Source organism: Danio aesculapii, chromosome 4 (assembly GCF_903798145.1).
Source record: "Danio aesculapii chromosome 4, fDanAes4.1, whole genome shotgun sequence".
Taxonomy (NCBI): domain Eukaryota; kingdom Metazoa; phylum Chordata; class Actinopteri; order Cypriniformes; family Danionidae; genus Danio; species Danio aesculapii.
The window spans coordinates 24,114,535-24,127,000 of NC_079438.1; the positions used below are offsets into that span (position 1 = coordinate 24,114,535).

At 37.8% G+C, this 12,466-nt stretch overlaps 1 protein-coding gene and 1 non-coding gene across 2 annotated transcripts in view; both read right to left on the reverse strand.

The window, feature by feature from the left end:
- Positions 1–12,466, reverse strand: part of LOC130222312 (gastrula zinc finger protein XlCGF57.1-like) — a 96,783-nt gene that overhangs the window by 11,140 nt on the left and 73,177 nt on the right. The gene's annotated exons all lie outside the window — the stretch shown is intronic.
- trnap-agg (transfer RNA proline (anticodon AGG)) lies at positions 5,949–6,020 on the reverse strand. The gene has a single exon. It is a non-coding gene; the product is annotated as a tRNA-Pro (tRNA).

Genomic DNA, 12,466 nt, shown 5'->3' on the forward strand with positions numbered 1-12,466 from the left:
TACTTTTCATAAAATTTTATGTATTGGTTCTATCAGAATTGAGCTACTTAAGGCATAAACATAAAACAAGGTAGGTCCCTTGGCTTATTTCTTTACCAGATGCAAATTAAGTCAGATGTCTACTCTGTAAATTTATACTACAAAGGACCTCATTAGAAGTTGAGCATGCACACGTTTTTCAACTTGTTACCTGATTGGCTCATCATATCTTGCATCATTGCTTCTGTGATCAATCCCATGGACTTTTTAAAGAATGCAGCGAATGCGTACTTATCCCGGTTATTTACACTAGGCTTGACATAATGACACATTCTCATCCTAGATCAGCAAACCTGCAATGGACAAAGGCAAAACGCCCTGAGTAAACTAGGTCAAGTTACATTTTTTGTAAAATTATGGCTTTCTTAGTTCTACTTTTGGTCAACACCCCTCAGGAGGTGAGAACATGACACATGGAAGCCTAAAGACAAGGAGACAACAGAAACACATGAATGTCGGTAAGTAGCAATCACAATGAGTGTCTGAGGATGTGAATTGTAAATCACTGGCTGATGGAGCAAAGGTGAGTATCTTTTATAAGAGGCTTTTATAACAGGGTAATTAAGCATGTGTGCCCTGGGGTCTTAGCAAGGGTGGTGGCTGCAGTGAATGCCTGGCATTACCCCATCCTGCATGTGTGGCGCCTGATGTTATTATGGGAAGACTACAACTTATAAGGCCCGGCTGGTCTGGATGAGAGTGGTAAAAGATTTTTCTTCCATGCTGTACCCAGTCAATCAGATATTGCAAATGATTATTTTAGCGTTGTGAACCCAGCTTCTGAACACAGGGAAGAACAGTTCAGCACTTAAGGCAGTAAGTAGACCTTTGATGCAAATCCGTTCACGAGCCTTGGAGAAGTGCTGGGATGAAGAGTGGAACAAGTTTAGCCAGAGGCAAACTTCTATGTGTTTTTGACAGCACAGACTACGCAGCTTCAGTTGCATGTTCTGCCTGGGTGACCAGAACCCAAAAGATTGCATACTGTGGACTTCATTGAGATTTTATTGTATGGGACACACAATAAGGGTTGGTAGTATAACTGACATAGATTAGTTGAGATCAAAGGAGAATTTATAGGACAGTTCATCAGCTTTGCTGTTTTTAGAACCTAGTTGGTAAGTGATAGTATAAATGTTCCATGGAAGGGACTTAGGGTTGCCTCGAAGAAGGTAACTAGGAGGGATCTAGGATTTTCCTGAAATCTTGAGTAAAAATCTTCGGTAGAAATTTGCCAAGCCGAGAACACTCTGGAGTTATATGATGACGTTGAGCCATGTAAGGACTTTACCTTTCCCTCGTCCCCTCAAGGACTGATGAAATATAATAATTAGACTAAGGGCGTGTTGAGATCACACTTCCCCAACGTCACATATAGATTGTTTTCTCAGATGTTGAAGGACCAGCATGACTTGCTGGCAATGGTCAGCCAGGTTCTGGAAAAATATTAGGATGTTGTTGATGTAGACAAGACAATGAAAAATTGATGGAGGAACTCTTGGAACACCTTGTTCCTGTAGGTCTGGAAAATGGCTAAAAAGTTAATCAAATGTCTCATTCTAAATTAATAAATGCTTTCATAACGTATTTCACAGCATGCACGATGTAACCTTTTTCAAAGTTTGTCTAATTTGTTTTACTGCAGGCTACACTGTGATACAAAATACAAAATTCACATTTAATACTGAAATAACTTCCTTCGGATTTGACCATACAGAATATTTAAAAAATAAATTAAATATTCCAATTGATTAAGATGAGAATAGCAATAATCCAAAATTCTCATACGCAGACAAATCGTTTTCAAAAGTCTGCTAGTTGTCAACTGATAACCACACCAGGTAGTTAGTTGGATCCACTGGCAGAGGAGGAGGCCAGAGAAACCTGGCAGCCCCAAACTTATTGTGTGGGTTTGCTAGGAACTTCTTACTAAACTACATGTTGAAGGGTTTTTCAACTCTCCCATCTGGAAAAGCTTTGACCAGATCCTGCGGGAGGCTGGAATTTAAACCAAATGGTCCATGCTCTCTGACCTTGTCAACACAGTCATCGGGAGCTTTGGCTTCAAGGCCTCTGGTGCCTGTTGTGGCAGAACCCACAAACCTGGTAATGGACATTGGAAGCAAAGGATGCCATTAAACTAAAGGAGAAGTTCTACCAGGCCTGGCTGGCTTATGGGACAGCTGATGATAATCAATCAACACGCCAAGCGTGCTGCAACCCATGTGGTTGGGGAAACAAAAACTTGACCAAGAGGACTACTGGCCTGCCTCAACGATATTCTGGGGACATTAGATGGTGGAAGGAATTCTTTGAGGACATGCCCTCAATTAAGAAAGCAGAGATGAGATACAAGGGTTAACTTGCTCGTGCAAGCTCAAGTCACTGAACTAGTCTGTAAGCTTCACAGTAGAAGTGGCTGGGAGTAAGATCCACCCTGGTTACCTCAAATCTCTGAATCTCTGGGGGGGTTTGTAATCGAAGCTTGGGGAGGGGGTGGGGGGGGGTTGTAATCGCGGATGTAAGTGAGGACGCGGAGGGGGGGGAGGGGTTGAAATCGAAGCTTGGGGAGGGGAGGGGGGGGGTTGTTATCGCGGATGTAAGTGAGGACGCGGAGGGGGAGGGAGGTTTCGCCGCCGCGCCGTCTCTATTCTGGACGCGCCGGCTCTGTGTGTGTGTGCGTGTGTGTGTGTGTGAAAAGAGCAAGAAGACTGCTAGGAGATCTCCTCACCAGTTCTTGGACTTTTTGCTTGATAAAGTAGTTAGTCGTCGGTATTTTCTAGTCCATCGTCTGTATTTACATTCACCCACTGGCAGCCAAAATCCACTATGAAGCGTGTATGCACTGTGACTACTTTTATATTGATGATTAGTTGCTGGCCATTTCACTCTGTCTCGCCCTGAAGCCTGTCAGTGTCGTCGACCAATCGCAGCAGGCTGTCATCGGTCCAATCAGCGCAGATTAGCTTCGCGCTGAGGAGGGGTTTGGGTACAAATGAATCGCTGAATGATTCATATGGGAGTCGCTGGGATAATTAGGTAAAAATAAATGCAGATTATAAGACCATCAAAGTGTTTTTTGACCTTGCATGCATATTAGACTGTTGATGGAGACCCTTACAACCTAAATATAAACCCTACTTCATGTATAATATGGGCTCTTTAAGTTCCCACTGCATGTTGGACTCTGAGGGCTACCCTTTGTCATTGGTTCTGTTTATTATTTCTATGGACAGAATTTCTAGGTACAGCCTAGAACCGGAGTGGGTCTGGTTTGGGTATGACCAAATTTCATTGTTTATATTTAAAGATGATGTTGCTCTGTTGGCTTTAACGGACCTGGATCTTCAACATGTACTGCAGTGGTTTTGTAGTCAAGTGTGACATGGTGGGGATGAAAATCAGCACCTGCAAGTTTGAGGCCTTGGTAATCTACCGGATAAAGGTGGCTTGCTATATCCAGGTTGGATGAGAGTCTTTGCTCCAGGTAGAGAAGTTCAAGTATCTTGGGGTTTTGTTCATTAGTGTGGGAAGTGGGTAATTAGATTGGCAGGCAGATTGGTGCAGTGGCAGCTGCAATAAAACTGGTCAATTGGTCAAAGAAGTGTCTGTTGAAGTAAAGGAGGAGCTGGCCCAAAAGGCAAAGCTGTTGATTTACAGGTTAAACTACATTCCTACTCTCACCTATAAGCTTTGAGTCATGACAAAAAGGACTTAATCTTGGATACAAGCAGCTAAAATGAGCTTCCTTCACAGGGGTTTACCATAGATTTAAGGTGAGGAGCTCTGTCACTTGGTGTAGACGTGGCTTAGGCATCTGTTTCAGATGCCTTCTGGATGCCTACCTGGGAATGCCTACCTTGTCCCACTGAATGGAGGCCCTGTGGAAGACCCATGACATGCTGGAGGAAGTGTGAAGTCAAGTCTAAAGTACCTTGCTGAGACAGCTGCCCCTGTGACCTAATTCAATTCAATTAATCTTTATTTCTATAGCACTTTTACAAAGTAGACTGTGTCAAAGCAGCTTAACATTGAAGTTTTAGTAACTAGTTTAGTCAACTAGCTTTGCCAAAAAATAAATAAATAAATAACGTTTATTGGATACTAATTTATTCATTACCAAGATACATTACTTAATAAATTTTCCATATCCATATATATATATATATATATATATATATATATATATATATATATATATATATATATATATATATATATATATATATATATATATTATAGGTGCGCATAGATTATTTTTTTAAATCTAGATTAATCTAGATTAATTTTGAAATTAATCTAGATTAATCTACATTAAAATGGCTCATTCGAATTCTGCCGAAGGCATTCAAAATATGTGTGCTACCCAAATAATAAGTCTTTGAGAACGGGTTTCTCGAGCCAGGTGACGCATTAGACCAGGGGCTCATCTCCTATTTCCAAAATGCATCACAAACTGCTTGAGAAATTGTTCTACTATGATAATTGGTGATGTAAATAAATTATGTTCAATAAGATGTACTTGTGTTTACTAACTGTTTATTCAGTTAAACCTGAATGTTGAACTGTAGGCCTACATAAGCTCCAATTTGCGTCTAATACCCCAGTTTGTCACAACGAAAAAAATTATTAATATACAATAAATATTTTACAAAAATAATTAAATACCGTCATTTCTGGAGGTCAGTTTCTGGTCTGGGACCACTGATGTCTTCATCACTGTCATCCTGTTTGTCATCCTCATCAGTAAACCCTGCTGAAAAAACCAGCATAGACCAGCATGATTTTGGGTTTAATTAATAATTTTAGAGTGTAGGCAAGCTTTTGGTAGCTCAGGAGGTTTTGGAAAAGCCTGCAAACCTGTGTTTTTATCTACATAAACAGTCAAAAAAGGTATTTATACATCACTGTTCACAATTTATCAGTGATAAACGTTAATGTCACACACATAAAACATGAAACCTAATATATACAAGGTTCAAGAAATGTATTTCCCCTCACTTGTCTTTTTAGTAACTTTTGCGGCATCATCTTCTGAGATTAAAGACCCTGCAAGTGTCACATGTGTTAGCTTAAATTTTTAATAATATATAATTTATATAAAAAAGTATAAACAAATATTTTGAAGAATATTTATGCACTTACACTCAATCTAATCGTTATATGTTCTCTTTTTCATTAATCTTTTCCTCTTCTCATCTGGCATAGTGGTGACCATACCCCAGGACCATTGAGACCCGAATGTGGATGATTGCACAAAGAAAATGTTTGTCCATTAGTTGCACACATCTTATTTGACGGAATGCAAACTGGCATCGAGATCCTAAAGTGCAGTTTTCCATGCGCTGGCATCTTGTTGAAGGCATACAAAAAATCCATGATAAATGATTGGCGAAATGGCCCAGTGGCCTAATGGATAAGGCATCAGCCTCCGGGGCTTGGGATTGTTGGTTCAAGTCCCATCTGGGTTGTCTTTGAAGGTCTCACTTCAATTTGGGAGCAATGTTTGGTGGATGAAACACGGTAGCTGTGAAAACCTTCTTGAGATGTGTTTGCATGTCATTACCTTCCTGCATTGCCATGCATATTACCTGTTATGACTAAAAGGGTAACGAGATACCTAACGCGAAAGGCCATTTTGAATCCTGCATGGTGCCTAAAGAGAAGAGACTGTGTACAAAGACAAAAAATGGTGCTTACATATAAAGCTGGTGGGTTGTTCAAGATCCATAAACAAATCTAAAAACCGAATCATTGCTGCTCCTTTTTTTGTCTGTATAATTGTACATGTTAGACTGATTTAGATGAGAAGTTCACTAAATGTTCATTAACTAATGTCAAAGCTGCTACAATTAACATAGAAACACCATAGATAGCACAGCACCGCTGCTTTTTCTATGACATTCATAGGGCTCGTCCGGGATTTGAACCCAGGACCTCTTGCACCCTAAGCAAGAATCATACCCCTAGACCAACGAGCCCCGTGAAAGCAATCTGCAGTGCCACAAAAAATTCTGTGAGACCGATCCACTCTACTCTTTGTTCATGTTGTTTTTGTTCCGTGTGTCAGCAACTCCCTGGAGGCATATTACAGTTCACAGGCAGTAAAAACAGCCCAGTGGCCTAATGGATAGGGCACCAGCCTTCGAAGCTGGGGATTGTGGGTTTAAAGTACCAACTGGGTTGTCTTTGTTGCAGTTCCTTTTAAGTTGACTGTGCAAGACAATCCAGTGTTACCTTTAAAAAGCTAGGTTCATACCCCTAGTTCAAAAAGACATGACAATGGAAAACTCCTCAGAGAAGCTGTTTTGTCATTAGGTGTACACACCAGATCGTCTGAATGCAATATGGCATAGGGATCCTAAAGTACTGTTTTCTGAGTTACAAGAACTTTCTGAGCCATACATCAGGTATGACAAAAGCTAGTGTTGACCCAGTGGCCTAATGGATAAGGCATCAGCCTTTGAAGCTGGGCATTGTGGCTTCAAGTCCCATCTGGGTTGTCTTTGTTGGGGTACATTTAAGTTGTGTGAAACAATTCCGACTGGTCAACTCAAAACTTAGGCGTGATGATCTGAGGACAATAGTTAGCTTCGAATTCTCAGACTTGCTGCACACTTCAAATAAGATTCATCCAAACTTGCTTGAATCTCACTGTCACGTTACAAAGCTAAAAGGTTCTGCTGAGCTTTGGTAATGGAGATCTTGACTTCAAGTACCCCGTGGCTTTCAACTAATGGTCTCATGTTAGGTGGATGATGATGAAATGCAAACAAGAAAATAGCTGCAGAAAGGTTGTGATTGCAAGTTAGTGAGAGTGGCCTTGTCTGGAATTTGAAACTCAAGACCAGTCACACCATACGTGAGAACCATACCCCAGGACCAATGAGACAAGAATGTGGATGATTGCACAAAGAAAATGTTTGTCCATTAGTTGCACACATCTTATTTGACGGAATGCAAACTGGCATCGAGATCCTAAAGTGCAGTTTTCCATGCGTTGGCATCTTGTTGAAGGCATACAAAAAATCCATGACAAATGATTGGCGAAATGGCCCAGTGGCCTAATGGATAAGGCATCAGCCTCCGGGGCTTGGGATTGTTCGTTCAAGTCCCATCTGGGTTGTCTTTGAAGATCTCACTTCAATTTGGGAGCAATGTTTGGTGGATGAAACACGGTAGCTGTGAAAACCTTCTTGAGATGTGTTTGCATGTCATTACCTTCCTGCATTGCCATGCATATTACCTGTTATGACTAAAAGGGTAACGAGATACCTAACGCGAAAGGCCATTTTGAATCCTGTATGGTGCCTACAGAGAAGAGACTGTGTACAAAGACAAAAATGGTGCTTACATATAAAGTTGGTGGGTTGTTCAAGATCCATAAACAAATCTAACAACCGAATCATTGCCGCTCCTTTTTTTGTCTGTATAATTGTACATGTTAGACTGATTTAGATCAGAAGTCCACTAAATGTTCATTAACTAAAGTCACAGCAAAAGCTCTTTTTCTATGACAGGCGTTTAAAAAAAAATAATTTATTACAGAAACAATGCCCTTGTCACCTCAATTGTTTACCAGTTAGTTTTTTTTTTTTGTTTTTTGTTTCTGCTCCGGGGCACCAGCAGCAGAAAAGACACCAGCAGCAGAGCTGTGACATGGGAAGTTTATTCGCTGCCAAATGAAGGAATTCAAAAAGCTTACAGCACCTGGGATTCCCAGGCGGTCTCCCATCCAAGTACTAACCAGGCCCAAGCCTGCTTTGCTTCCGAGTTCAGATGAGATCAGGCATTGCCTTTTTTTTTTTAATTAAAATAATTTCAATTACAATTCCACACGGTAAAGCATAATACAATACACATTAAAATCTCATTTGGAATCAAAACATTAAAACTGTGGTAAATTCCAGTTCATTTTCTTAAAAACTCAAAATTTTGTGCAGTTCTCCTAAATTGTCCTCGTTTTTATAATATATATACAGTTTTCCACATATCCTTCTGTTTTCCTCCTTAAAATTGCCCATACATCCATCACAATTTTCTCTTTTTTTGCCACAATTCTTCTTTCCCACATTGCATTCTTCATCAGCATGATACATAGGTTGACAATTTTCTTATTTTCATTTTTCTTATTCCATCCTAACATCAATACTCTGCTCCATTCTGTTTCATTTTCATCCCAGTCTCCAAGTAGTCCTTTAATTAAAACTTTACAATCTTTTAAAAAACTTTCCAATTCTTGACAATATAAAAACATGTGTAAAAAACCCTCTTCTTCTTTTTGACATACTTTCTAGATACTTCTTTATTCTTTTCACTCTTAAACTATTTTTCCTTTGTTCTACATCTATTAAACCCAACCCACCCTTGTCTGTTTCCCCTACAACTGTATTAAAAGCAATCCTTGGTGGCTTACCTCCCCATAAAAAATCAGTAAAACATTTTTTCAACCTCTTTTCTATCCACATTGGCATTTCTAAAACATATAAAACATGCCACAACTTAGACTCCATTAAAACATTTATAATTAAAACTTTTCCTTTTAATGTCAGTGTTCTTAGTTTCCAGTAATTTAACCTCCTTTCTATATCTGTTAAAAAACCTTCCCACATCTTATCTCTAGCTGTTCTGGCATCTTTCCCCATTAAAACCCCTAAAATCTTTATTTCTTCTACTTCTTTAAAATTGGTGCAATCTGTTAAATCTGTCTCCTTTCCAAACTTCATATAAACCGTTTTGTCTTCATTTACTTTACTTCCCGATCCTTTACAAAACTGTTGTACTATTTTCATTGCTTCTTTCACACTCTCTTTTCCTTTTACTATTAATGTAGTGTCATCTGCATATTGAAACATTTTATTTACTTTATTTTCTTCAATTTCCATTCCTTTTATTTTTTCTTCTTCACTGATAGCTAGACCCAGGGATTCTGCCACAAGTGAATATAAGAGTGCTGACAGAGGACATCCTTGCCTTATCGATCTTGTTATTTTAAAACATTCTGTTAAAAAGCCATTACATTTAATTTGTGTTAAAATACCCTTATATAAAATCCTGATCCATTTTCTAAAAACTTCTCCAAAACCAAACTTTTTAAGTACTTCGAATAAAAACTGGTGTTCAACTCTGTCAAAAGCTTTTTCCAAATCCAAACTTATTATATATCCTTCCTCTTTTTTGTCCTTCATATATTCTATGATGTCTTTTATGCTCATTGTTATATCTGCTATGTCTCTTCCTTTTATCGCGTAGGCCTGTGTTGTTTGAATTATTTTTGGCATCACTTCTTTTAATCGATTTGCTAAAATTTTAGTTAAAATCTTCAAATCTGTGTTTAACATTGTGATTGGTCTGTAATTTTTTAACAATGTCTTTTCTCCTTTTTTGTGTATTAATTTCATTAATCCCATTCCCATTCTTTCATTTAATTCTTCTTTTTGCAGTATTTCTTTAAAAATTTCAGTTAAAATTGGTATTAAAATTTCCTTAAAACATACGTAAAATTCACTATTTAACCCGTCTATTCCTGGACTTTTCCTTTTGTTCAAGCTTTCTATTGCTTTTCTTATTTCTTCTTCTTTTATTTCTTGGTCACATTCTCTTTTATCCTCTTCATCTATTTTTGTTTTTATCTGTTTTAATAATTTTTCCATTTGTAATTCATCAACTCCCTGTGTTTTAAATAACTCCTCATAGTATGTTTTGATTTCTTTTAAAATGTCTTCATTTCCTTCTATGCTTTCTCCTTTTGCTCCTTGTATTATCTTTATTTTTTCTGCTTTTCCTTTTTGTCTTTCTAAATCAAAGAAGAATTTTGTGCACTTTTCTCCCTCTACTACATATTTTGCTTTGCTTCTTAGTCTAGCTCCTTCATATTTCTTTTCCTCAATTTCTTTCAGTTTTTCCTCCATTTCTTTTATTTTTTGTACGTCTTTTTCATTTTTTTCTAGTTCTTTTTCTAAGATTTCTTTTATTGTTTTTTCTTGGTGTCTTTTATTCTTTTGTATTATTCTACAAAATTGTATTGTAGTTTTTTTAATCAGATATTTGACATTTTCCCACCATAGTCTTTTGTCTTCATTATATATTTGGTTTCCTTTTTCCTTTTCTATTATTCCTTTTATTTTTTTAACATAGTCTTCATTTTTTAAAATGTCACTATTTAATGTCCACACCCCTGGGCCTCTTTGTATTTCTTCTGTATTAAAATTAAACAATAAAAATTTATGGTCACTTAAAACAGTTTCATCGTACTTTATTTTTTCTATATAAATTTCTATATTTCTTGTGCATAACACATAGTCTATTCTCGATTGAGTTACACAATTCCCTGCTATTTGTCTTCTAGAAAACTCCTTTTTCTTCCCGTTTCTCTCTCTCCAAATGTCTATCATTCCTTTTTCCTCCATTAGTGATTTTAGTTCTTTTCTTCCTGTGTCTGATTTAAAAACCATACCTTCTGTTATGTCCTGTCTGCTAAAAACAGTGTTAAAATCCCCACATACTATTATTTGTTTATAGTCGTTTAAAAACCTTCTTAAAAAGTTAAAAAAGCTTTTCTTTTCACTCTCTTCATTGGGTGCATGCACGTTAACTAAAATTATATCTTTCCCTTCATATTTTATTTCTAAAATCATACATTTCCCTTGTTTGTCTTTATATATTACTTTACTCATTTGTAGTGCATTCTTTCTTATTAAAATAGCTACTCCTCTCCCAGCTTTCCCATCTCCATTACTATAATAAAAGTCCCCATCCCACTCTTTTTTATATACGTCCATCACCTCATTTTTCCAATTTGTTTCTTGTAAAATAATTATTTCTTCTCTTTTACACTTTTCTTTTACATTTTGGAATTTTCTGATGTCTAAAAGCCCTCTTGCATTAAAAGACACAATTCCTAAAACCATAAATAAGATAAAAACATTCATAAAAACCATCATCTCAGTCCATCTCTTCCAAGCCCTTTAGCAACTCATACTTATTTGCGCATTCGATTTCTTCATCTTTTAGCAGTTTTTTCCTTGCAGTCTCTAAATTAGGTTTTATCTTTATCGATCTTCTTCTTTTTGATGATTTCACCTGTGTCTCTTTGTTTCCCTCCTTTTGTAAATGTTCCTCTAACTCGTCTTGCTCCTCATTACTTTGGTCTTTTGTCTCCACTGTGTCCATTGCCTTTTGAAAACTGTCTGTCATGTCCATTTGTGTCCAAAATATGTCTTCCTGTTGTCCTTGTTGTAAGTCTTTATTATTCGAATTGCTCATTTCTGCTGCTTCCAAAACATCCCTTAAACTGTCAGTCATATCCATTTGAGTCCATGTTGTCCCTTCCTGTTCAGTGACTCTGTCCTTTCCATTAGCCTCATTCTCTTGTAGTTTTTCACTTTTAGATTCTGTTCTTCTGTCTTGTGTTGTTGTTTTGTCCTCTGACTGTATATTGTCTCCTTCATACATCTGTCTGTCTACCCGCTGCTCTACCTCCTCCTCCTCTTCCCCCATCCAACATTCACATTTATTTAAAACCTTATTACAATCCGGGCACTTCACCGCATCGCAATCCCTTGCGAAATGCCCCCTTTCCTCGCACTTAAAACACTTAAAATCTGGACAGTTTTTCACCACATGATCTGGGCTCATGCACAGCCTGCAAGTTTTCACCTGATGGCTGTGCATCACCCTAAAGTATTGTGGTCCTTCTGCTGTCTCTATTCTTGTGCTGTACGGGAGGGACGCCACTTCTTTGGGGAATCTGGTTTTAACAAACCTCGTCCCATCTTCAATATCTGTGCCCGGATAAAACCTTCTTTTAATTTTTGAAATGGGACAAACTCCCCAATGATCCAATTTGTCTAAAATATCTACGTCAGCAACATAGACAGGCAGATGCATGAAGGAGACAACATAATCTCGATTTTGTAGCCTCTTTACTGTACAGTTTATCCCTTTGATAGTCAATCCGTCTGTTAACACATCAGCATCTTCCTCTCTTTCAAGTGTTACTTCATACTCCTTGTTTTGTTTTGGTCTTACAGCCAAAATCTTTCCATCCCCAATCCTCTCCGTCACTGCTTTAATTAAATCCATTGCTCTCACCTCAGTTGTTTGTCCTATATCCACTGTTACAGTTGCTTCTTTTAGATAAATCCTTTTCCTTGCTTCCTTCTCCGATCTGTTTGTTTCTCGTTGTCGTCTGTCCAGTCCATTGTCATTTGCCTTCTCAAATCCGTCCGCCATTGCCAGGTCTGTCACCGTAGATCCGTCCATTGCAAAAAAAAAATAGGAATAAAAAAACACTCCTCCCGAACAGCTCACGCTGCTGGGAGGATAAACTAAACAAACTCAAAAAAACTTTAACAAAAATGTATTTTAGTCAAAAATAAAACTAAACAGAAGAAAATGTGGTGAGCCTCTCTCACCAACTGCAGCC